Below are 26,063 nucleotides of genomic sequence, written 5' to 3'. Positions count from 1 at the left end.
GTGCATCTGGTTATATGAGTCTAGGGGAATCAAACCTGGGTCCTCTGACTTTGCAAGTACCTCAACTGCTAAGCCCTCTCTACATCCCTCTCTCTTGCATTCTCACTTTTGTGGGCCCCAGTATTAGTACATGTCATTACTGTTTTCTTCCTCACTGTCATGGGCACTGACATGAATGCCAAGGTTCTCCTCAGTGGGGGCTCACAGAGATGGTGGCTTTCATTCAATCTGAAATGTCAGAGTCCTTCATAACAACATACTGTTGTCACATTTTACTCATCATACTTACGGCTACTGAAAATTGTTTTTGTCACTTGTCTGTTTGCTGCCATCTGATGCCTCAAACTAAACATAAGCTCCTTGATTTATGCATGCCTTTATATCAACATCTTGCTACAGTGAATCTGGGCTTGACCTTATGATAGCCTTTGCCCAATAAGATAATGACAAACATTAGCAAATCAATCCATGAAGATTTGCACAGAAGGATTTTTCTGTTTTAGACCTAGACCCTTCGGATGTTTCCTCTTAGAAATTCTTTATGTCACCAAGAGGCCATGGGCGTGAGAGCTTGGGATGCTAGTCAAGTTCCATGCAGTCTTTTGGCTACTAAGGGGCACTAACTTGTCTTCCTCCCCTGAGCTATTTTAGAAGTGGATTCTCCTGCTTCATCACAGGAACCACATGGAACAGACATGAGGTTTCTCCATGAAACAGTGCCTTAATTACAAAATTCTAAACAACCCAAGGGCAGTTACTGCATGTCCCAAGTACCACAGCACTCCTCCTTCAGCTTCATAGTTCATGTGATTCATTGAGAATATCTCTGACCTTCTGAGAGGTCTGCTTTCTTGAACAAACTTGTAGTATAGTTTATTGAGTTATTATGTCTTCTTACTTCTTAGTCAGTTTTGAAAACTGTGGCTTGCTAAGAGCTTGTTTGGAGTATGAGCCGACATTTTAAAGGGCATGGTATGACATGTGAGTAAAACCACGGTATGGGAGACAGCATGAAAGGAAATGTTATGAACATACTAATGTCATGCATCCCCTGTGTTGTTATGTTAATGTTAGCACTGTTGCTTCATCATTGTTACTGTCATTGTCCTCTTTGCTCCTGGCTGGTTATAATATGGTAGAAAGATATCTGCACAGAGAGAGACGAAATATGTAAGATTGAATTCAAGTACTGTTTCTTACCAGCTTGTACAGTGATGAGCTGGATCTTAGGTGTCTGAGATTTATGTTTCCTTGCCTGAAAGATATAGGTGAAAGTACAGAGATGTTTTGACTATGAAATGAGATAACATGACAATGTTTTCAACAGAATATCTCCCTCACCAAGAGAAGTTTAAAAAACAAAACTGTTATATAAATTGCTCCTTGAATTGCCGAGATATACACCATCTATACAGGATCCACAAAGTGCATATCGCTATCTAGCACTTAAAATGTGTATAACCCAAATGAGTTGAGTTATAAAAATAAAGCACAATGCAAAGATATAACAAAAATGTAATGTCATGTGAAAACACCATGTTGACTATAAATTCATCATTTATATTATACGTTGTATTATGTTATAACACTTACATATGACCTTAAATAAAATTAATGCCACATTTTTTTACTTTAAAAAAATTTCCCAGAAATATTTAAATTACCTTTGTGATTTCCATTATTGCCTACTACTAGAGTTCCATTGGCAGCACCAGGTAGACTTCACTGGAAATTTCAATTACAAACATATGAAAGCTCAGAAACAAAGGAACTGGTTAAAAAAAAAATGTGTCTGGGGCTGGAGAGATTGCTCAGTAGTTAAGGGTACTTGTTTACAAAGCCTAACTGCTAGGTTTTAAACCACCAGGGTTCAATTCCCTCTGAACACCAGGTTTTGAACTGCTGGGGTTCAACTCTCCAGTACCCATGTAAAGCCAGATGCACAGTGTGGAACATACATCTGGAGTTCATCCGCAGTGGCAGGAGGCCCTGGCGTGCCTACACACACTCTCTTTCTCTCGGTGTCTGTCAACTAAAGAAAACGTTTTAGAAAAAGATGAGTCTATAACATTCTGAGCATTATGGAAATATGATTCATGCTTTAGTGAAAGCATGATTTACATCAATTTCTTTTTGAAGTAAAGCATGAAAGTATTACACATAAGGGAAGCACCGCTTTCTAAACTCTAGGTAGGAGTTTAGTGTGGAAGAGGTACTAGATGAGAGAACTTAAGTGAGGGGCATGGAGAGGAACATTTAAATGCACCAGAGTCTTTGAGATTGAGTACCCAATCCAGAGTAGAAGATATGGACAGAAATACTAAATATATTTATATCTGAGGATTATAGCTACCATTTAATAAATACTGTTTGAATCTGAAATGTCTTCCAAAGGTTCAAGTGTTGAAGACTTAATGTCCATACAGCAATTTTCAGAGATGGAGCTTTGGGAAAAAATTCTGGCTTGTAAATTAACTAATAACTTAAAATCAATTCATGCATGCTCAATATAACAGATATTAAGGGTATTCCCAGTTCTCCCCTCCAAACTATTTTGGATTCCTGGACTCACCTTTACAACCCAATAAAGCTGTGATTTCTTTATAAAAGTTAAAGCATACATTTCATGAAGATTGAAGGAGTTTTATAAAGGTTAGCGGATTTAAATGTTTTGGTTTGTTTGTTGGTTTGTTTTCTAAGGATCCTAGCAGGAAAGCAGGAACTAAACAGAAGTAGCAGCAAAAAGAGAGGGAGATCAGGAATTCTCCTAGCTGGATGAGATTGCAGCCAGAAATGTTCCCTGAGAGTTCCACAGTGGAAATAATGGGGTCCAGCAGACTAGAAGACCTCCATCTGGACACCCCATTATAGAAGGACCCCTCACAGAGCAACAGTTAAATCTCCATAACCATCCAACCTGGCACCTCTGCAGTCGACATAATTATTTCCGACAAATGCACTTCTTGTTCAATTTGTTATGAGAAATTAAAGTCAGATTAGCACAATTGCCTCGCATTTGAGAGCATGTGAATGGCATCATCAACATTCCTCAGTAAACCCAGCAGAGGCTTGAAAGGAGGTACAATAGCAGTTGATGTTCCTATCTCCAGCTCTGCTTGGCTCTGGATCCAAATCATCCTTGTATAACAAAACATGCACCATGGGCTACCGGCTATGACCAACGTCACCATGTCAAAAGAAAATCACCTTTGAGATGGGAAGTTATTAAATTGTTTTCCATACAAATGTAGAACCCCAAAACAATACCATGGCAGCATAACCCAGGCTTGATTATCCCTTTATCTCTTAGAAAACTTTGGTTCTATCAACAGTGAAGAAAGCCCCTAGAATGTGGCTCTCTTTTCTCATCAGTTACTTACATCCTACAAATTCATTGTGCTACTTCATAGGTTTTTAGCACCTACTTATGGGTAAAGACCAAGTATATGTGTTTTTTCTCACCAACCCCTAAAAATATTCTATAAGCCCTGGGTACACAATGCATGCTGGGATATGACACACATATCTATGATAGGGTCTGGCAGGAGCTCAAACTTCAGGAGAGAATTTGAATCTTAGAAACATAGCTTACTTCTTATTAACACATTATTTTTTATATATTTAGGTAGTAGGAACCCATCTGAAAAGATATAGCAATACTTGGTATCATCTTTAAAACATCCTGGGTGGGGATCAGTCAGGAATCCATCAAACTTGGATGTGGAAAAGTCACATGGAAATTTCTGTGAATCATTTGGTCCTGAACTCAAATCCTTTCCAACTATTTATAAACAATCTCACACTTTCATTTCTAGGATTGGAAAGATGAAATGAGGTGGTATACAGGAGGTTTAGTCCCAGGCATAAGGAGTTCACAAGGACTCATGGGCATTCAACTGTAAATCTCATCAACCTGCCCCTGTAAGCACTTTGTTCATCTAGAACAGAACTACAAAGCACACAAGAATTCTCTCTGCGTATCCACTTCTTAACCACGCAACACAGGGGAAAGTTGCCTAAGCATCCTTAATCTTTGTACTTTTTTTTTTTTTTTATGAGAAAGAGAACAAGAGGGAGAAAAAGAAAAAAGTGATGCACCAAGTCCTCTAACCTCTGCAATCGAATTCCAGACACATGTGCCACCTTGTATGCATTTGACACCTTACATGGGTTCTGGAGTGTTGAACCTGGATCCTTAGGATTTGAAGGCAAGTTCCTTAACAATTTAGTAATCTCTCCAACCTGTTTCTACATTTTTAAATGTCAGTAATTATAGCTTATATGTCATTTAGGTGGTACAGATGATGGATGGAGATAATTCATGGGACATGCTGAGCACAATGTGTACTTTCAGTGACTGCTCAAGACTCATCCACCATTGTAATAATGCCAGTAACCTGGTCCTAGCTATGGCATATCCACTAAGAGCCCCTCCATTCTGGTTTACTTATTTACAGGATTTTTGTCTCTTTTTCTCCATTTCTCTCATTGCTGGTCTCAAATCATTTAATGAAAGAGTCAGGTATTTTCTTGCTCCGTATCCTAGAAGTAAGACTTAAGTCCAAAGCAGTGATGTTGGTATTCATTTCAGCAGCCTCGCCCCCTTGTCCCCACAACTATTATACCCCACACTGTGTAAGTGGAAGATATAACTGAGGCTCACTAACAATAAGGCATGCCTTCTGTTCTTGTTGGTTTCATTATTTATGCTCTTTTTTATTTTTTTTTTCCACAAATGGACAAAGATCACGTGTCAGCGAGTTTGTGGCCAATTTCTGACTTTTTTTTTTTTTTTTTCCCTATTAGGCTGCCCTGCGGTTCCCTCTCTCTAGGCAGGCCAGTGGTACAGAACAGGTCTTGCTGACAAATAGCTGTGTGGCCTCAGAAAACCAATTAACCTCAGTTTCCTCATCTGTAAAGTGGCCTTTTGGGTCTTTTCCAGCTCTAAGATAGTCTGGCACTCTGATCTTCACAAATCACTTGACATGGCTCTTTCTGACCTTTGCAGCTTAGCATTTTAGAGAAGGAGCTGTGAAGAACGCCAGGACACACCACACAGATTCCCTTTGCCTGCGCAAAGCAGTTGCAAATAACAAAGCAGATTACAGTGAGGATCAAAGGGGGTGCCGGTTCTGGGAAGTGAGTCCACATGATCCCTTACTATGCGCTGATCTATCTTTCACTCAAACACATAGTCTGTCAAACTGCATTAAGTTCCTAACTAGTACTCCTAAACATACCCCTGAAAGTTGCTGAAGTTGAACATTTTCTGGGATGTCTGTGGTAGAAATGGTGATAAATAAAATGCAAGAGTCAAGAATACATTACTTGGAAGGCAAGTATGCCCAACTCTAAGGGCTACACTGCAAACATGATGATGATGATATAACACTTCATTGATATAGTTCTCTTTAGGTCTTCAAAGATCATAATGAAAATGAAAACAGTACCTCACACCATGGTTGTGTCTGTCTCTGAAGCACAGAATAGACTGAGGAAGACAACACAAGCATCCCTCTGCTCCAGGAATATTTTAGGGAAAGGCCTTATAAATTAAAATGATGATCATGAATCAATTTCATCTTTCATTTTGTCTTCACATTTAAATCTAGTTCTGCTATGGCTGTTAAAGATATATTTTTAAGAGAAATTTAAATATGTTGTTTTCATAAGTGGAAATTGATAACTTGATATTAGCTACTTATCCAGCCTCACTTAAATTAGACAAGTCACCCATGGATGGTAGTCTGTGTCCATGGCGACCAGATAGTACTGCATAGTAAATGAAAGACATGGCTCCAAGATCCTCAAGCAGTCTAGCAACAAGTGAATAAATTCAGGCAAGAAGCACTCTCAGTGAAATACAAAGTCCTCATGTGGTTCATCTATCTAAGGAAAGATATCTTGGGATAGTATGAGACCAACTCCAGAGGAAATTTTCACTTGTGTGTCCTTCCCATTCTCACAGATACATGCACTGGTAATTCTCACTTGTTTAGAACCAATATATAAATTGACATAATGCCAATTATGGAAAGTGTGCATGGTGAGCTTTCCAGGAACTGAAATGTGAGTTAAAGCTACCTCTCTGTTCTTATGTCAGGCCACCTTCATATGCCCACTAATTCCTCGAGACCTTCTGGGAATCCTGGCTTTGGGAACTTTTCTACAATAGCCCCACAGCTTAAATATGTGAATCATTTTCTAATATAACAATTCCTGTTACTTTCAAGAAACCATTGGTCATCCACAGGTCGACCTATTCTGCCTAATCAGCTGAGATGGACCAAGTTGCTTCTGACCAGGATCTGACAATTACTTCTATGACTAACATACTGATGTTTAATCCAAAGTGAAGTAATCATTGTTGAACAAAGATTACATCTGCTCCACCCTCACATACTATCAGCATTCTATTAAGCCTTCCAGAGAATGTAAAAGCCAAATTCGTCAACCAGTAGTTCAGTGGACCCATTCCTCATAAGTACAAGGTATGTGAGGAAATGAACCTTCTAGGGTTTCTTAGGTGAAAACAATAGGAATGGACTGAGTAGCACATTTCTTGTAGGAAGCCTAAAGAACAATCTCAGAAACCACTAGGAATCTCAGAAGGCTGGATAACAAGAGTGGACCAGATTCAGCCACAGAAACCAACTGGTCAAGGCACCATGCCTATTTCTTCGATAAAATGGTGGCTTCACCAATTTTAAGGACCTGTGGGAATCAGGTGCTGGTACAATCATGGCTACAATGACCAGGAGGAACTTTCCATGGCCAATGGCGATGTGTGTGTACATGCATACGTGCATGTATGGAAGCATGTTTGCACATGTGTAACATAATGAATGCAGATTTTAAAAACTGTGAAGTTGGTGCTGAATTGTCCTAACTTACAAAGAAACTAGTGAAAATACTCTCTGGTTCTTCATGTCTCTTAGGAAGAGAAAGTTTCTTCTTTCTGTTGAGAATCTTACTGAAGTTTAGTTGCTAAACACAAAAAAGTGGCTTGATGCCATGTGGCCAACAAAAGAAGAAGCAAACAAAATGACAAATGTCCACTCCAGGACATGAGTGCAACACAGAGAATTTCATCTCCCTGGCATGAATCACTCAACTAGAAATCTTGTACAGTTTAATGTGACCCTGCCCCTGCACGCACCTGGGTATTTTTCTGCTGTTGTTTAGTTCCTTTTGCCAAGCATGGTTGGTAATTGAATAAAACACCTGGAGAATGATGTTAAGAGGGATGGAAGTTATTCTGCACAGAAAAATAAAGATTCAAGGTTTAAAATAGTGTGTTGTACCAGATCAGTATACTGACTCTAACAATGTAGAACATAAAAGTAATGATAACAGCAACTGTATCCCATGCTCTGCTACAAGAATTTTTATGTGTTAATGTAGTTTAGCATATATCCACTCTTTAAGTTAGATGCTGATATTTATTCCCCACATGGTAGGTAAACTAAGAACAAGAGACTTGAAGAGTTGGTAAGCCTTGGGGCCAAGATCTGAAGCAAAGAAATATGACTCCAGCACCAGTGTTCCACAGCAGGTGCCTTATCAGGTCTTATGGGCACAGGGACAGGTGAGAAAACATGGCTTAACATCAGCACATAAGTAAAAACGAATAAACAAATAAACTGTGGAGCATAAGTCCTCTGGGTGATGTGTCTGGCAATAAAAGCTAATGTAATGTAGCCTCGGGCTATAATAAAAGAAGTATAAAGCAGGGAGTTGAAAATCTAGAGTCTTGCTGCCTAGATTTCTGTTCTCAGTCATATCCTATGCAGAAGGTTAAAGAAAATAAAACTGAATGGGTCAGTCTGTACATGTAGAAAGGGGGAGAAGCCATTCTGAGAGACAGTTGCAACATGTCGAGAGAATTACATCTACTCTGCACAGCAGGGGAATCAAAGAGCAACTCTGGGAAGTCAGCCTAAGGAAGCATTTCTAAGAGTGAAGTTTCCCAGTGGGCCAATGGTTTGCATAAGGGGATAATGAGATCTGTACCACCAAAGGTACCATAATCACCTCTAGAGTACCATAACAATGGCTGGAGCATCTGCTGGTACAGTGCCTTGGTGTAGGTGGCCTCTGGGATCCCTACCTAATGTGCAGGAGTGACATTCCATAAGAGCTCCTCCAAACAATCTTTACTCACTGACCCGCTATGCTTTGTCCTTCTTGTGGCCCGATGAGTTCATACTTCCTAGCAGCACTTACTGCATGCAACCTTAAGTTTTGATAGACAAGACCTAAAACTTGCTTGTCCTATTGATGTCATCTGTTCACTGATTTAAAAAAAAAAAAAAAAAAAAGTCCCTCAATTATCTGTGTATCCAACTCAAAGCCTTTAGGGACAAAAAATAATAATAATAACTTCAATCAACATATTCCAGAAGCCATGTGAAGGCTTGTGGTAAGAGTGGATGCTGAATATCCCCAATGGCTCACATGTTAAAGACCTAGAATGTCCCTAGAATGGCACTATTGGGAAGTGGCGGGACCTTCATGAAGTAGAGCCTAGTGGGAGGTCTAGATCACTAGGGTTATGCCCTCAAAGCCAACTGCAGAGCCTGGGCCTCTTCCTCTTCCACCTTTTGGCTTAGTGCTAATAAATTAGTAGATTTTACTCCCCACATATGCCTAGGGCAAAACAGCTAATCAAAGACAGAAACTGTGAGGCAAATAAGTAGTTTCTGTTTACAAATCGAGTACCACAGGTACTTTGTTCTGGCGATAGAAAGCTGGCGGGCATTGGCACCACCCTTTGTAGAAGCTCAGAGTGAAGACTTTCAGGGAAGGCGCCACAGAGGGTGATAGAGCTGAAGGCCAGGGTCAGTGGTACACTTTTCAAACTGTTACAAAAATGGCTTATCAATAAGTATTGGATTGACTATGGATTTTCAAATAAATTCACAGAAAACCTCACATAAGGTTCAGTTTAACTGGCTGAGAGGATGACAGAAGAGTATATACCCTTGAACTAATCAATGTTTAAGAAGAAAAATCATACCACAGGTGCCTTTGCTAATATTTTTATGCATACATACACACACATGAATATGTAGACACACCATGGTTTTTCTTGTGAATAGTAAAAAGAAATGGAACTAAGTGCCAAGAAATTTTATTTTTCTTCTCCTATCTATTCCTTAATTACTATGCAATGTTAGACAACTTATAGTTCCCAAGTCTTTATGGGAAGGCTGTCTAGAATAACCAGTGATTCATGTGGTGATTCCATACACTGGACACATGGGAGTTCCACAGGATAAAGTCAAGTCCTCAGATTTGATTACAGGGGTCCACTCAGTGTCTGCAGACAGAAGCCTCATTAGGCATCCTTTGTGTTAATAGGATAGATTTCATGGAAGGAGTGGAAGCAGGTGACAGAGATGAGCATGGTAAGAAGTATGGAACCCACACCTTTTCAGGTAAGTTACAGCACTGAGCATCCTAATGTAGTAGCTAAGCTTTGATGTCAAATGTTTAGAATGGAATCCTAGGTTTATTCAGTATCAGCTGTGGGGCATCAGGAATGTCTACTTTCACCCCTTGTAAGATACTGGCTGGTTACTTAGAAGTTCACAGTGTTGTTGGTAATAAACTGCATATTATAGTGAGCATTTTTAGTATAGTACAGTGCCAGAAACTAGCTAAATGCTCCATACATCCTGGATATTAACAAATATTAAATATTATAAGGTCATATTAGATATTAACAAATATCTAACTCCAACTTTTAGAATCTATAGGAGTGTCAGGAATGGCAAAAAATAGTGATGGGGTGCAGTTATACAACTTGGGCGTTTTAGCTCCTCCTTCATTAGATGGGACATTTTCATGAATGGGAGTAATGAATCAATGGTTCACTTCCCTGCTTCCCCGAGAAGCAGTTATCAGCCTGCCATCTGGACAGCTATGATTGGTGAAAGAAGAAAACCTGCCGGGATCAGGGTTACACTGAAAGATCTTGAAAGTTCATTTTCTGGCTGAGATCTGGTACTGCACAAGGAACTAGGGTGGAGTGATCAAATGGGCTTTTCTGTCATGAACTCTGTCTCTGAGTATGAGGAAGGCCCAGGCATGTAACTCACATCCCAGATAACGGGATTCAGAACAGATGTGCATGCTCAGTTTCATCTCGGACTCAGGGGCTGAGACAAGCATCTTGAATTTTTCCTAAGCATCACCTCCTCTGTGGTAAATAGACATGATAGTCCTCCCTTCTGGAGGGGGTGTGTAGAAAGAATGAGGGATGGGGGAGAGCATCTAACACACAGTAGGATCTCAAAACATTGCCTCTCTTTCCTACCCCTTTTCCAAGGACAATGCAAGCAGTGTTCTCCTTCACTGCCCAGCAGGGGCAGAGGGAACTCTGGCCGAGGGCAAGAATGGGTGTTGAAAGTGGACTGCAGGTGGGAGACAGCAGGGCATTGGAAAGGACAGAAGTCTTGGAAAGCCCAGTGTAGAGGTCATATGGGATGTGTAGATAGTGTAACTAGTGAGAAACCAGCAAGTAGAGTCCTGAGAGGATGAGGCCCCATGATTTGTGTGTGTGTGTGTGTGTGTGTGTGTGTATTCAAAATGATTTATAGAATTTTTATAAACATGATGTCTCATAATAATAATAAACAGTTTCATGAGATGAAACCTTCAAGGTTTCTTTCTTTATACTGTCTGTCACAACTTTTAATAAATTATCCAAGCTGCAAAAACCAATTCTCAACCACTACTTAAGCCCTATTTTAACCTTCAGAAGCCCGTAAAGGTTTTAGTCCTTCACCTCTGTTCTCCCTCTCCCTAATTACCCAAAGTGAACACCCATGATTTTTAAGAAGTCAAGTCACTGTGCTTTTGTCTGGCCCCATGAAAGTCAGAAACCAGCCAGCAGGGCACAGGACTCCAGCTGACATCTCTTCATGAATTAAACCTGTCACTACTCAAACCCATTGAAACACTACACTACATTTACCTGAAAAACAAACAGGAACAGTCATGAAATTGAGACAATTTATCAAGAGACTAATTATCTTTTAAGCTAGTCTGGAATAGTAATGAGTCCCTTTTACACGAAAGCAGACGTTTGACAGATATCACCACATCACATGTTCAGCCAGCTTTTCCAGTAAGACATTACTTCAGGCAACTTCTCACAGCAACTCTTATATGAGCTGAGGGGACAAAACTTACAGTGGACAGAAAGAGGCAGGCTCTCTTCAGAAGCTACAATTATGTTTAAAATCTCTACAGCCACTTGAATACTTCACATCGATTAGGGATAGATCACTTAAACTTGTGAAATCATTCAAAAACGGCAAACATGAATGAACATGTCATCACATATTGGGAGATGTTCCAATTGAGAACAATGGATCTGAGTTTAATCAGCAGCCACTATGAGTTTAGATAACTAAGACCCAAGGCTCGTTTTTGGAGAGGGCAATTGACTTTAGCATGCATTGAATGCTCCCATGAACTAGGCATTGGACTGTTTTTTTTTGTTTTGTTTTGTTTTGTTTTGAGGTAGGATCTCACTCTGGTCCAGGCTGACCTGGAATTCACTATGCAGGCTCAGGGGTCCTTGAACTCACGGCGATCCTCCTACCTCTGCCTCCCAAGTGCTGGGATTAAAGGTGTATTCCAACACGCCCGGCTGGACTCTTATTTTGATTTCACTTTTATAACCGTCCTAGCACACAGTTCTGACAATGAGTTCCCATTTTTTGCAGAAGAGGCCTCTGAGTCTGTGTGGTTTTGTAGCTTAGACCTTGTGTAAGAAAAGGAGCTTCAATGATGGAGGAGGTGTGTTGAACAGAGGTGGGATTAGGGTAAGGTGAGTGGTGCACTCTCCACGAGTGCAAAATAAAAAGACACACACACACACACACACACACACACACACAAATGCAACTCATCAATGAAGAAAACATTTAATGCCATATCTTAAAGCCATATTAGTGGGGGACATCTATGAGGAGGAAATGTAAAAGTTTTCAATTTGGACGTGGTCTGACACTGCATATGCTTGCCTGGACGTCACTTCTCTCAACTTGTCACAGCTGTGCAATGAAGGAACTCTGCCTCCGTGTTTGAGTGAGTGGTCCAAGTCTCAGTGGTGCCAAGAGCCAGCCTGAATGTCACACAATGTCTCCACGCAAGAAGTTCTCAAAGTCCACAGTGGGAGTGAATCCCCACAGTCTGAACACCCCCGCCCCCCACCCCCCCCATGCTGCATGTTACTTTTACTAAGCTTATTCCTATCGAGAACAACAAACTTGCATTGATTGTTAGAAGGGACTCCACTCAGATTCCTCCTCCTTGCTCTGATTGGTGGAGCTTAATAAGGGCTGAAGAAATATCTCTGTGCACATGAAACTAAGACCTTCCTACCTTTCCACTTGCTTTGTTAGCTGACCTCCATAGTGGGGACAAAACCAAGCCGGAAGCCAATTTCTCGAGAAGAATCGAATATAGAAAGGTAAGTAAGTTTAATGTGAGAAAATCCCTCCAGCTCACGGAGCAGGTCAGGAAATGGAGGCACTGAAGGCTTTCCTTCCCCTGTAGTAACCAGGAAGCTTCTGGGGTAGAGCCATGCTCATTCACAAATAAGGTTTCTAGTCAGGCAGGGAAGGTGTAGAGTGAGTCTCTGGCCGTTGTCCCTTTCTAATCCATAAAGCTGCTCTCGGCTGCTTCCTAGGCTCAGTACCCCAAATGCCTTTCAAGAGGAGTTTGAGAAAGAGAGAGCAGTGAGGACCTGAAATTGGATTACATTAGAAACATCGTCATCAGCCAATCAAACCTCCTTTTCTTTTCCTCTCTCACACTCCTATCTCATGTAGAATCTTGATATACTACATTCTCTTCCTGAGCCTAATCCTTAACCTGTCAGAGTAAGGAACAATGTTTTATCTCAATAAGAACCCCAGAACTTGCCTCTTCTGCTAACTAATTAAAATGCAAAACAATGACATGTTGCCACAGTTCTATGTAATGTACATAATTCGCAAGCTTTTAGAATTTAAAATTGCTTTGTGTTTCAAAGTTAAATAAACTGCCCAGTGTTTAGGATCACTTTACAAAACACTTTGTCTTACTTTGCACCAACTGACCTAATATGCCCTCCCATAATCCATTTACATTGATTCTTTCTTCATCAACTGCCCACACATTCCAACACAGCTCAAAGCCACGAAAGAAAAAAAAAAAAAAGCAACAAACAAACAAACAAACAAAGCCTCTGTTGCTGAACCACCACCAGGCACCAGGGAGGCAACTCCTCCACTCATTAAAATAAATAAATAAGAATACAAATAAGGTCCACTTAAGCTTAAGACAATAGTTTTATTTTATTTATGTATCTATTTATTGAGAAAGAAAAGAAGGCAGAGAGAGAGAGAGGAAGAGGGAGAGAGAGAATGGGCTAGCTAGGGCCTCCAGCCACTGCAAACAAACTCCAGATGTAGGCACCACCTTGTACATCTGACTGATGTGGATACTAGGGAATTGAACCTGGTTCCTAAGGTTTCACAGGCAAGAGCCTTAACCTGTAAGCCATATCTCCAGTCCAAGACAGTACTTATTTTAACAGCACTTTCTCCTTAATTATATTATAGCATTTATTCTTTCATTTGTCTGAGCATTCATAATGACACTATAAAATTGTAACAAAATGAAACTTGAAAAATGTGACTTAATCATAAACCAGAATTTCCATTCACTGAAGAAATTTTTAAAAGATCAAAGGATTAAACTCTGATTATTGAGGACCAATCTTGCATTGAACTGTACTCTCTGCTAAAGTTGGGTTTTATAGCAATGTCAAGAATGACTTAAAGGTAATAGTAAAACATTTACTGTTATACTAAAGCTCCACACTCCAAAGTGTTTACTGAAAATCAAACTGCCATTCTTTTCTGCAAATTAGAAATGCCTTGCAAATGTCTTTAAAGCCTCTTGAAGGAGGAGGCAATGATATCATCGTGGTCTCCCTCATAGTTCTCCTTTTTATTCATTTTATTCTCCTTGGAGTTAGTCAGAAAACGGCTCTTCCTTACTTCCTGACAGGGAAAAAAATATATCCAGAAAATCTCGCAAATCGCTGCCTAAGTGAAAGCTAACCTTATTTATCCTGGAGCCCAGCCCCCTACCCTGGCTTCTGCTCAGTTTTCCAAGTCACAAGATCTCCCAACTTTCTAGCAAAGTCCTAGGTGGGAAGAAGAGGTTGCAGGTAACCGGATCCACCCACTAGAAAGATGCTAATGCCGACAAACTACTGGAGCAAGAGCCCGAACCACAGCGAGATTGAATTTGGGCTCTCCCCAGAGGTCCAGACAAGCCTGGTGGTAACAAAACCGCTTTTCATGATGCCCTCAAAAGCAGATGGGCCCCAAGTAGAAAGCTGGAGAAGAACGCCATTGCCCTCTAGTGGCTAGAAGTACAATCTTCCGCAAAGGAGTCCATTTCCAGAAATGCACAAGGCTCTGGATGTCATGGTAAAATTACAGCAGAAAGATGTTTAATTATCCTCCTCCAGTATTTTCTTCAGTCCTTCCTGCTCACAGAAGAAGCTTTGGATGGTCATCCCAGAAATCCTGACGGAACAGCAGGTTCCTCCCAGTGTTTCAGGATAGTTAACTCGCTACAGCATTTTTGTTTTAGCAAACCTGTTGATGTCTGGTTCTCTTTCATCCTAATAAATTAAACCCCAGATATATAGGCCAGATATATTTATATATTTCAGAAGCATTAACTTTCGATAGGAAAGAACTCACAATTCTTTAAAGTAAAGAATGGGAACACTTGGCAAATTAGCTAACTTCTTATGCAACAGCAACTAATTTTGTAAAGGAGAAATTCATCCCAAATATATTTTGATACCTTGATATCACTGAATAGTGAATACACCCAGATGCTCACACTTTCTGAAGAGAGACTTTGGAATTTAGAGCGATCCTGTAAATTTTATGATAAAATTTCACTGTCTACTTTCAACTCTAAAAAGCACCCTCTATCATTATTATTATTATTATTATTATTATTATTATTATTATTATTATCTGATAAATAGGTATGTCTATACCCAAAATGAAAAATAAATCACTTTTGAAAGCAAGCTCAAATTAAATGATTATGCCTCTCACACTTCTTGCTACATGAATGTACTGGGAACACAAACAAACCAGATTTGCAGATGTGCTTTAGATGGTTCTGAAAAATAGATTTAAACAGTATAGATAGAAGTTTATGTGAGCTATCAGTTTCCTAAGTCACTGCCATTCACAGGGCAAGTTTCCAGGACACACCAAGCTCATGGGAGTGTACTTTTGGCATTGTAAATCAGGTCATGAAGTCAAAGTCATGGCATTTCCCATATGAGGGTCCCCAAACCAGAATCTCAACAAAACAGCCATGTAATTCCCTTCAAAGGGAAAGAAAAACCATGAATTATGGAGACATGTGAATTAAAGGAGCATGAAATTGATCTGTACTCCCCCCAAAAAAATGACAGTCTGATGCTACACCCTCCTCCCACAAATAAACAGGCCAACTTATACCTCTGAAGCTACCACAGTAAAGAGGAAATATATACGTTCTGAAGCATTTAAAAGAAAAGAGCTGTAACTTTTTAATTTTTTTTTCAAATTAACCAAAGATTGCATCTTAATTGAAAATAGAATTTAGGTTTCTAGTAATTTTCCTGTCTGGTGTTCTGATAAGAATGCAGAGCATAATGAAAGTTCTGAAGGGCTATCAAGATGCTCCACAGCTTCCATTAGAGCTATTTTAAAGCCCATTTCTTTAGCTTGCAATAAACCCAGTTTGAATAAACCCACATGTCTGGACCTCCCCCATTTCTCCTTCTCTTGCATTTATTTGTTCACTCCTTCTCCCTCACAGGGTGGGGAAGGTGATTTATTTTTCCTCAAACCGTATAACAAACTGTCCAGTGTGTGCAGACTTGGAAGTAACTAAAATGATGGCAGTAAACATTGCTAATAATGATAAAATGCCACTGCCAGATATAGTCAATGGATTAATTTGTATGGTCTCAGAAAAGCAAGATGCAAAGTTATTTCTCACTTCAGCAAAGTTTCCTGGGCTCTGGATGCCTTTGCTTGGTGTCCACTGAGAATGGGCCAAATTCCTTTGTACTGAGCAAGGTTGCAGTTTTGCAAAAAGCATTCCGATTCCAGGGCCTAACTGGCCAACTTTAAAACTTGGACATGGAGCTTATAGCGAAGGTACTTTTAGAATTGACTGTGGCTTCAGGGTCTCACTGTAATGGCCACAACTATTCCCCTTTGTTTTGCAACTTTTATTCCTTTGTCCTACAGAAAAAGGCTAGATTGCCAGAGGCTGAGGGTTCAGTTCCTTATGCGTTCCAGTGTGTGCACTTTTTGTTTATAGGAAAAAAAAAAATAATTCCAAGATGATTGAAATGAAGGTCAGACCCCTGTCTTTTCTTCTTTAGTTGAAGGCTCTAGCGCTCAGAACCCAGCCTGGCAAATATGCTGGTCCCAGACAACAGGATCCTTGTTCCTGAGAACATACCTGCAGCCCCCGTCCCCAGAAAATCCAGACACCCCACCAAGCCCTGGATGTCTGCTGCAAGCCTAAGCTATAAGTAAACTGATACATTCTCTGGCCAGAGGGTCGCTTCTTCCCTGTGACTAAAACCAAAATTTACTGCCTCCTATTAAAGCCATAGGTACCTTCAGAAGAAAATGGAAAGATTTGAGAGACACCCACCAGAACAAGATTTCTTGAGGAAAAATAGAAAGCGGAAGGGAAATTTTTAGGCAAATCTATACGCCCCTGCAGCACCAGGCTTTCTGGAACAAATCCCACTTCCACCCCTTAGGGATGACCCTTCGTCATGCAGAAATGGCATTATTAAATAATTAAAAGATGCAATTTCTTCATAGCAGTGCTGTGCCCTGTGAAATTCCTGCTGTATTATTTGCGAAAGCAACAGGGCATCTTCTAACAGCCAGAAAACCTTTCACCCGAGGGATGCAGGCGAGCGGAGCCCGATTGAAAGCAGGGCCTTGGCAGAGAGAGAAAGAGGGAGAGACCAGGAAGCTGGACCCGCAGGCCTCCCATACCCCACTCTTTCCAGTGACTCTTTGCTTCCCATCTCAAGACGTCCCCGCCGAGACTCCACCGGGTTGGAGCAAGGGAGGAAAAGGATGCTGTTCCTGCAGCGATCCCTTCTCAGGCACTTCCTACCTCGAGTCTCGTGTTCTGGGGGCCAAGCTCAGGGAGGGAGGCCGCGCGTGCCGGAGCAGGAGAGGCTTGGCGCGCGCGGAGGGGAGGCGCAGGCTTCGGAGAAGGTTTGGTTCTCAAAGTTAACGTTGACCCCGACAGGCTTCACCGAGCCCCAGCCCCAGCCCAGCCCAAGTCTGAGCGGCTCTCAAAGCAACCTCAACTGCTTGGCATCGGGGCCAGGCGGCGGGATCTCGGGAGGAACCTGAGGCTGGAGCGCGCCCCGCAGCCGCAGTCAGAGGACCCAAACCCAGGCTATTAAAGTGCGGAGTATCACTGCTCCAAGCCCGGCTACTTCGTTGAACCCTAGGCTTTCCTTGTAGTCTGCACCCGAGGGACTGAGCCCTGGGGAGCGTTCCGCGTAGATGCTAGGGGACCTCCAAGGAACCCCGCAGAGAGCGATTAGATCGAGGCTTTAGGACTCAGGCGCAGCTCGGGAGGACACAGCGCAGTGGGCCACTTTCCCAAGAGACACGTCCGGGGGCAGTCGGCGTGTCCCGAGCTCAGCTCTACAGTCTTTGGTCCCAATCGTGAGAGCAAACCCCTCCTGCCACCGCCCGGACGCAGACCCCAGAGGAGGCCGGCACCGGGGACAGCGAGGGGAAGCGCACATCTGGCGCCTCTGACCCCTGCGCTGCCCGCGTCCACAGCTGGCTCCCTTCTCCTTTCCTGATTTTTTAAAACAAATCTTCTTTTACCCACCCCCGCCCCAAGCCCTTCTGCTTTGCATTAGCGAACCCCTTCTCCGGTCAGACTCCAGCCTCTCGCGTCCCCAGAGTCTCCTCCAGAAGAGATCCTTCCTCCCACCCCAAGAAACCCCATCCCCGCGAGCGCCAGGAGCGGACTGTGCGCCTCACCTGGGCGGACGTGACCGCCGGGCGGTGGGTCCCCGGCACCGGCACCGGGCGAGCGCGGCGGTGTCAGCCCGGGCCCTAGTCGGAGTCCCATTCACAAGTCGGCGGCGGCTGCGAGCGGCCCCCGCGGCATCTGCGCCTCCGCCCGCGACGCTCCCCTCGGCTGGCGGCGGCCGCGGAATGAGCCGCCGAGCGCGCTAGTGGCAGGAATGAGAAACCGGGGGGAGGTGGCGGGCGGACGGACGTGGGGGGGGGGGAGGGAGGCCGCCGCCGGGAGGAAAGGAGAGGGCGGGGGGCGGAGAGGAGCCGGGGCTGCGAGACGCGGCGAGCAAGCGAGCCAGCGGGGCCTCGGCGAGGCGGCGGGGGCCGACCCTGTGCGCGCCCCTCCCCCGGGGACCGCGAGATGTCAAGCCGGGGATCCGGGGCCGCCCCGCCCGCTCCGGGTCGCCGGGCTCCGACTCCCATGGGGCTCGGGAGAGTCTGGAGTGACTGAAGTTGGGCTTCTGAGGGGCACCACGAGGGAGGCCGATACAGGGGAGCTAGAGAAGGGTTAGAAGACACCCCCCCCCCCCGTTTTCCTCCTTTTCTTCAAATCCGCTCCAGCCTAACCGAGCTGGCGCCTCGCCTGCGCGGGCGGGATGGTAGATTGGGTGGATGGCATTGCCCAAGTGGGGAAGGCAATCAGGCAATCCGGAATGAGGGAGTCCATTCTGTTATTTATTACTTTACCGCCCCACCCTCGGAAAATATTTCCAGGTTGGTGGGCCCAGCCCCAACTCCTCAAAGCCCCCAACATTCCTCCCTTGCAAAGTCGGCTTGCTGCGCGATAGGTGAAGAAATCTGGGCTTGGGACTTGGGAAGAAGAGCGCGGTCTCGGGTTTTCTGCCAGCTCTCCTCGCCCCACACTCAAGGTCCTGGAGGAGGACGCATGGAAGGCTTCCCCAAGGCTTGCCCCGCTGGGAAGCTTCCACGGTCTGTGCCCCATCCTGATACCAGCACACCCTACCCCGGGTAGTATCACTTGTTACCTCCCCACTCTGGTCACCACGGACCGACCAAAACCCCAAGGCGAGTACGGTTCTGCGGGAGGGTGGGCCTCTGCGGGGCACTGCCGCCCCGGCCTCGGCATCCCGCCCACCCCGCACAGCAGAAGACTCTACCAGGGGGAAGACCGACCAAGACGGCCAGATGCCCTCCTGTCAGAGTCACGGAGACAAGGGGCAGGAGCGGCCGGGTCTCTAAATCACTCCAGGGACTCGGCGAGGCGTTGGTGACACCCAGAGCCGTGAGGGTCCCCGCACTGTGAGCCAGGAACAATGACTGGGGCCGAGGATGCCTCTGTGGGATTCCGTGGCTAGGTCAAGTTTTCAAGGTGGGAGGTGGCGGAAAGACTAGAGGTGGAGAGAAAGGGAGATGCAAATAGGAAAAAGGACTCTGCAGGAGAAGAAGGAAGAGGCTGGGAACGGAATTGGAGGAGTGGCGACCACAGGGGGGAAAACGGGTGCTGAGGTGGGCGCTGGCCGCAAAAGCTTGAAGGGAAGAGCAGGGACCTGAAGTTAGAAGGGAAGAGGCCCCAAAGGAAGAGAAAGCCTGGAACTCACCGCATACTGGGAAGGAACACGAATGCCCACGGGGGGACAGGAGGGGTGGCTGATCCCTGCGCTCGGGTTCTGGGCCAGCAGCCCCAGCGACCCTAAGCGTACAGAACTTCCTTGGCCTCACTGGGCTCTGGGAAAGTGAACGGGAACCCAGGGCGAGGCGAGGCTGCGGGAGTCCGTGCCTTGCTCCAGGCACCTCCCAGACCTCTGTCTGCCACCTTCCCTGCTTGCATCTTGTGCGGGAAGGATGGATGCGCCTGTCACTCCATGTGGACGTGCGGACGTAGCCTTTCAACTGCCCACCCTTTCTCCGGGAAAGGAGGGTGCTAAGCTTCCTGCTACACGGTTCACTTAGTCCTCCGCTTTCCTCACACCTCAATAGGTGTCCAAGATGCAAGCCACCAACACATCCCACCACCGGGACACACGTCTAGTGCCACAGACGTGACAGGCCACCCGGAGCTTTCCTGGATAGCGCAGTCATCCGGCGCTGGGGAAACTAAGCCCTTTCTACAGCTCTGCTTTACCTTCCTCCGGATCTCTTTGGCCTCTTCATTTCAATAAGCACTGTGTCGGCCCTAACCCCGCAAACTTCAGTCCAAAGCACCGCTCCGGAAGTCCCCATTGCAACCACGCATAGGGGCGCGGTGGGGTGTCCAGTCCCACTTCCACTTTACAAATGAGGTCTCAGTTCTTAAGTTTTGTACTGATCTCGCTACAAATGGTTAATTGGATTCTTCCATCGTTTCTATATGGTCACAAAGGGACAGAACTAACAGCTTTTTGTCAATCTAATTACATGCTAGAGTGATGTTTAAGGTGCGTAATCGGTAGAGTCCCCTTGCCCCATGAGCAAAGTCTCACGATATCTAGTTTTGCAAGCACATCTGAGGCAAAGCCTCGACACTTGTGGTTCGATTTTAGTGGGAAATTGCTCTATTTTCTGTTCAGAATTCACCAAATAATAGGAATTGGCTTTTAAACCACCTGTCCCATGACATTTTAAAAACTAAGTTAAAAATTGTCTGGTAGGTTTCTATTGACGCTGAAGCCAAAGCAGTCTGGCGTCTAGCGGTGGTCATGGTCGCCCTGCAACCCCCTGCATTTACATGTTAGCCACAACGGCTTAGATCTGGAAACAACCCAGATACTTATCAGTGGATAAGCAAAAGGTGGCGTATTCACTCAAGGGAATATTATTTGGCAGTAAAAAAAAAAAAAAAAAAAAAAAAAAAAAAGACAGGCAACCTGAAGCTTCTGATACGAATGAACTTCACAAACATGTGACAAGCCAGATGCCACACAATATATTGCACGATTCCACTAATATGTAAAAACTAGAAAAAGCAAATTTGTACACAATAAACAGATCAATACTAAGGGTATCGCCAAGATTGGGTATGAGAATGCTTTTTGTTGGGGTAAGGAAATATTCTAACCTTAAAGAGCAGTTGGTGATGGTTGTGCGAATTGGCTTTAAAAATCATTGAATTGTAATAAAAGTGCAAGAAGTATTTCTTTCACACACTCTTTGAGTAATCTATGACCTGCAGCTAAACCCCAAAGGGAAACTTTTTTAAAGCAAGGCAATTTTAGAGAGAGAGAAAAAAAAAAAAAAAAAAAGGAACAACAACAACAAAAAAAAGAAGTCTAGTTCTTCTGGAAAGACAGCCATGCTTCTATTCAGCCTCGTTCTATTTTGGCAACTGCACTGGAGAGCCTTCGAAGTGTTAAAGCAAGTTAATTTGCCCCTTTCACTCTCCTAAGTGATTAATTCCTGGGAACTAGAGCTAGGCATTGCAGTTCGTGACATTTTAAACACACCTACACATAGACGTGGTACAAAGTGCACATTTGGGGGGGGGGGGGATTTTATGACTATGTTAGGATCTGTCTTGGAGATCCATATCAAGTACTTGGGTGGAATATTGTGAGTTGTCAGTTTAAATATAAAAAGAAAAAAAATAGAAAGAAAGGAAAAAGAAGGGACTCCCTAACAGCTGACGTGAAGATTCGGCTCAGCCAGACAGGCAAAGTGTGGGTGTTTATCTTAATTCGCTTCACCTTTCCATTGCCTTACTCTTCTCAGGAAGAAGCCAGGGCTCATGGTTGTTCAGGAGCCAGGATGAAATAGCCCCTTCTACTTCCTGCAGGTTCTAATCCAGACACAGATGAGGCCAAAATGGACCTTTTCTTATCTTTGTCCCTGTCTGTGTCACGGAGCTGATAATTTCCTGTCAGTTCCCTCATCAAAGGGACCACGCAGGTCTCTTTGAAGAGTTTTCCCTTAGATTCTGAAGATAATCAGAGCCTGTAGTTGCTGGCTTGGTTTCCACACAGAAGCCTCAGGCCTTATTGAAACTGGCTCTGGAGGGATTCTATTGCTAACTTAACTAGTGTCAAAAATGAAGCAAGATCCCCAAGTACGGAGTGACTTTCCTCACACTGTGGTAGATTCCAGCCATTCTTTCCCCAAGCAGACAGCAACATGTAGAAAGCAAAATGGGAGAGACCATTTTGAGCCAGTGTTCTAAGTGATGATTCCCACAGTGGGGTGTGCAGAAAGCAATGGGGAAACCATAAGCCTTTGAGTAACCCATTATCTATCTCTAAGTGTGGTTGGAAAATCTATAAAATGGAGTTATCATCTGTCTCTTAATTGCTGTGGAGATTCAGGGTGCCCACCTGCCTGAAGCCACATGGACTGTGCCTAGGGCATAAAGTAAATAAACAGAATTTCCTCATTACTCTTATTAGACTGATGTTTATCCTACCATAACTGACTTGGGCAAGAAAGACTTAAGACATGATCATTATCAATTACAGTGATTATGGAGATTGAGCTTGTCTTAAATGTGATCAGGAACAAAACTTCTGACCTGGAATATTAGGGCAGTTCAAAAATGTATGGGCGTTCTAAGGCTTATTTGGAAGGCACAGGCCCTGAGTGCATCCTTAGTTAGGAAACAAATTCCTTAAGCCATATTGTGTCATTCCTTTTCATTGAAGTTTCAATTCCCTAGCTATAAAGAAGAGTTTATTCAACATGTGCTCTGGCGAGGATCCTTCCACAGTTTAAATTTAAAGTTAAAACATATAAAAGATGCATTTCCCCGTTCTGCCACTAGGAGCAACCAGTCCACCATTTCTGACTAAATCTTAACTCAAGGTAGTAACCCTATATACAAAATATAACCTTTTTCAGGTATCAGTGATATTTTTGTCCGTCTTTACCATTGTCAAGACTGCCAGATTTCCCCAAACGAAGATTATGCCCTACTCATTTATATTTGCATCCCTAACTTCTAGCTTACTGACAGACATATCAAAAAGAAATCCAATGAGCAGTTTTGAATGAACTAATAAATATTTTTGAGTGCATTAAAACCAGTGTATTAGTCAAACATCACCACACTAATATCAAATTATGAGTGAGCTCAGCAGTACATGGATTGAAATACTATTCATTGAGTCTCATTTCTGTGAGTTAGATGGGGCTACCTGGTCTAAAGTGGGCAGAGCTAGGGCAAGCCAGTTTGTCGGCCTGTCTTCATCTTCTTTCCGGGACCAATGTGAACATGGTCACATGATGATGGAAACCCCCTACCCCTCTACACACATATATAATTTATTTTTCCATGAGTCCCGAGGTTCAGAATTGGAGAGCATCCCTTCTGATTTACTCTCTTGACCAAATCCAGATGGATAAATATATGGAAAACTATAATCTAATTACTCAGTAGAAAGAACTTCAGCATTGAGTGGTATCATGCATTCACAGAGAAGTGCAGGGGTCACTGATGTATGTTCTCACAGGCAGAAGTGGATGCATATCATCTCTCCCTCTAAGCTATCTTTAATTTTAAGATTCCATGAGTTATTTTTGTATAATCATGGATATAATTTTTTAACATCTTATAGACAGATGACTAAATGCCATTCAGTTTCCAAGAATTATTGTGATTCTGCCCTTCTTTTTGTCAAGGTTCAAAATGGAAAGGCAAAAGCAAGTTGAAACAATAATGTGATCATAATGACCATATTTTTTACTAAACCTGATTTATGTTTTATAAAAATTATATATACATTAAATGTATATAATTAAATATAATATTATATATTACATATTATGTATATAATATCATTAACACATTTTTCAAAGTATGTATTATTGTCATTGTTTTACAGATGAGGGAACTGAGACAAAGAAAATATATGCACTGCCCAGTTGAAAACCGCTGGTAAGCAGGAGAGCTGGCATTTCATTATATGGGTATATGACTCACAAGTTGTCACCTTAGCTGTAGCAGTTGCTTTCTCTTTTCTGGGACAAAAACAGCTGGCCAAAAGCAGCTTATTGAAGGACAGGTTTTTATTTTCAACTTACAGTTTTGAGGGGAAATTTCATCATGGTGGGTAAGCAGACAGCTGGATAGCACATCTCAGCATCAGGGAAGATGTAGAAAGGGTGGTTTAAGTTCAACAAATGGGCTGAGATATAATGGCTCAAGGACTTATCCTGATGACACACCTCCTCCAACAAGGCTCTACTTCCCAAATCTCCAAGCTGGGAGTAAAGTATAAAGCTTAATCACACAGATACATGAGGCTATGGGGGTACATTTTACTTTCAAATAAGCACCTCTGATTTTTAATGGAGAAGGTCATGCAGTGGATTTTAGTCTTAATAAAATCAGGAGTGAGGGAAAGAGTTTTCTGCTACACTCCCAAGGAAGAGAGCATCTTTCATATTCCTATGCACCATGCCTAACCCCTAGTAGGTATATAATAAATTTCACTGAAGAGTATAAAATCAAAAAGATGAAAAGAAGGAAGACAGAGAAGGAAGGACAACAGTAATCGAGAAGGTAAGAAGAAGGAAGATATAAGGAAGAAGATACTTAAGTGAGCTTTATTTGGAAACCATCCATTTCCAAGTAGGGCAGAAATCTGTGTTTCTGAGGGCCATGAATTAGATAGAGGTTCTTAGAACAATAGCCTCACATGTACTTCCTTTGTATGGCCTGCAAGGTGCCAATGTCTAACTCACAGATTCCCCCCTTGATCATTCAGGACCCACTTACCTTTTTGCAATTGTTTGGACATAAGTGCTCTAGATTCAATATGCTTGGATTTGCTGTTCTGTCTTCTTCTATTATTTCACTTGCTTAATTTCACTTTGCTTATTTAGAATTTTTCTGACTTGCTCCAGCACCTACTCAATACTCCAATCCCCTTTTGACCATCATCACTCATCCTGAGCAAGGTTTACTTCTGTTCATAATGCATATGTATCTGCTAGAAACCACATTGTATATTTTTATTTACTTCTTTTTATTGGCTGTCTTGCCCCACTAAGACACAAGCTTCAGGAGGTAAAATGCATATTCTTTCTTGTTCGCTCCTATAACTTGAAAATGTAACACAGTACTGGGCATATGGTAGGCACTCAGTAAATATTTGCAGACTGAATTCATGAATAGTAAATGCATGAATAATGCTAGCCGAATGAATGAGTCCCCAAACCTAAAGCAGATGGATCATCTGCTTGAATATGAACACAGTGCAAGTGTCCCTTGTTTACAAAGTGAATTTAATGATTCCAGTTATTCGCATTACAAAAATGAGTCTTCAATTTACCACAGGTTTCATTTGGAAGCTGGTTAAAATAGCTACCTCCTTTAGTGCTTTTAAAAATATAATCCAATTTACAAAATGATGGTATACAGACAAGTTTCCTAGAGCATATGAATTTCCTAAAATGAAATGTACAGGTATGCATAATGACAATTCTTCTACTGCTTTTTGATTCCAGTTTATTTGTGGTATGGATTGTGAGATTGGTTTATTGAAATGCCTCATGCAAGGCTATTTAAATGTTCATATGTGCATGCATTTATATTCTTTTTAAAACTCCTGAATAGAAGAATTTAAATGTGCTTGCTCTCCAGAAGAAACACTGGAAGTGTATTCAAGAGTGGGATGGGCTAACTTGGAAAATTGTCCACCATATTGACAACAGGATTTTGGAGAGTTCTGTGTTCCAATTTTCATGGCCTTCACCTTTCAGTATTGGGGAGTGAAAGGCAGAAACCATTCTTATCCAACAGAAAAGGTATTTAAGCATAAAACTTTCTTCTGTAATGTAATGTTAAAATGATGGGACATGCTCAGCATAGGTGGTGACCATTTCCACATCTAATCTAGATGTTTTATGTATTGCCCTGTCCTTATTCACTTGCCACTCTCAAGAGCTAATAAGAGTGGTATCTCTTTAATGAAAATAATTAAATAAATAAAAATACAAGGTGGGTCAAGATCAGAGCATTTTATACCA

At 42.7% G+C, this 26,063-nt stretch overlaps 1 protein-coding gene across 2 annotated transcripts in view; it reads right to left on the bottom strand.

Moving 5' to 3' along the window:
* The window catches only part of Cdh11 (cadherin 11), a 168,632-nt gene extending 150,372 nt beyond the window's left edge, over positions 1–18,260 (bottom strand). Inside the window, exons 1-2 of one of the 2 annotated variants that reach the window (XM_045142398.1) lie at positions 18,132–18,257; positions 1,201–1,255 (exon numbers count right to left, since the gene is read on the bottom strand). The gene's annotated coding sequence lies outside the window, so the exon portion shown is untranslated. Of the gene's footprint in view, positions 1–1,200; positions 1,256–18,131 lie in introns of both variants that reach the window. The other variant, XM_004663484.3, reaches the window with a different exon arrangement.
* Positions 18,261–26,063: the final 7,803 nt, after the last annotated feature.

This window comes from Jaculus jaculus, chromosome 1 (genome assembly GCF_020740685.1).
Source record: "Jaculus jaculus isolate mJacJac1 chromosome 1, mJacJac1.mat.Y.cur, whole genome shotgun sequence".
Taxonomy (NCBI): domain Eukaryota; kingdom Metazoa; phylum Chordata; class Mammalia; order Rodentia; family Dipodidae; genus Jaculus; species Jaculus jaculus.
The sequence above is the reverse complement of the archived record's forward strand: the minus strand, read 5'-3'. Positions and strand labels throughout refer to the sequence as shown.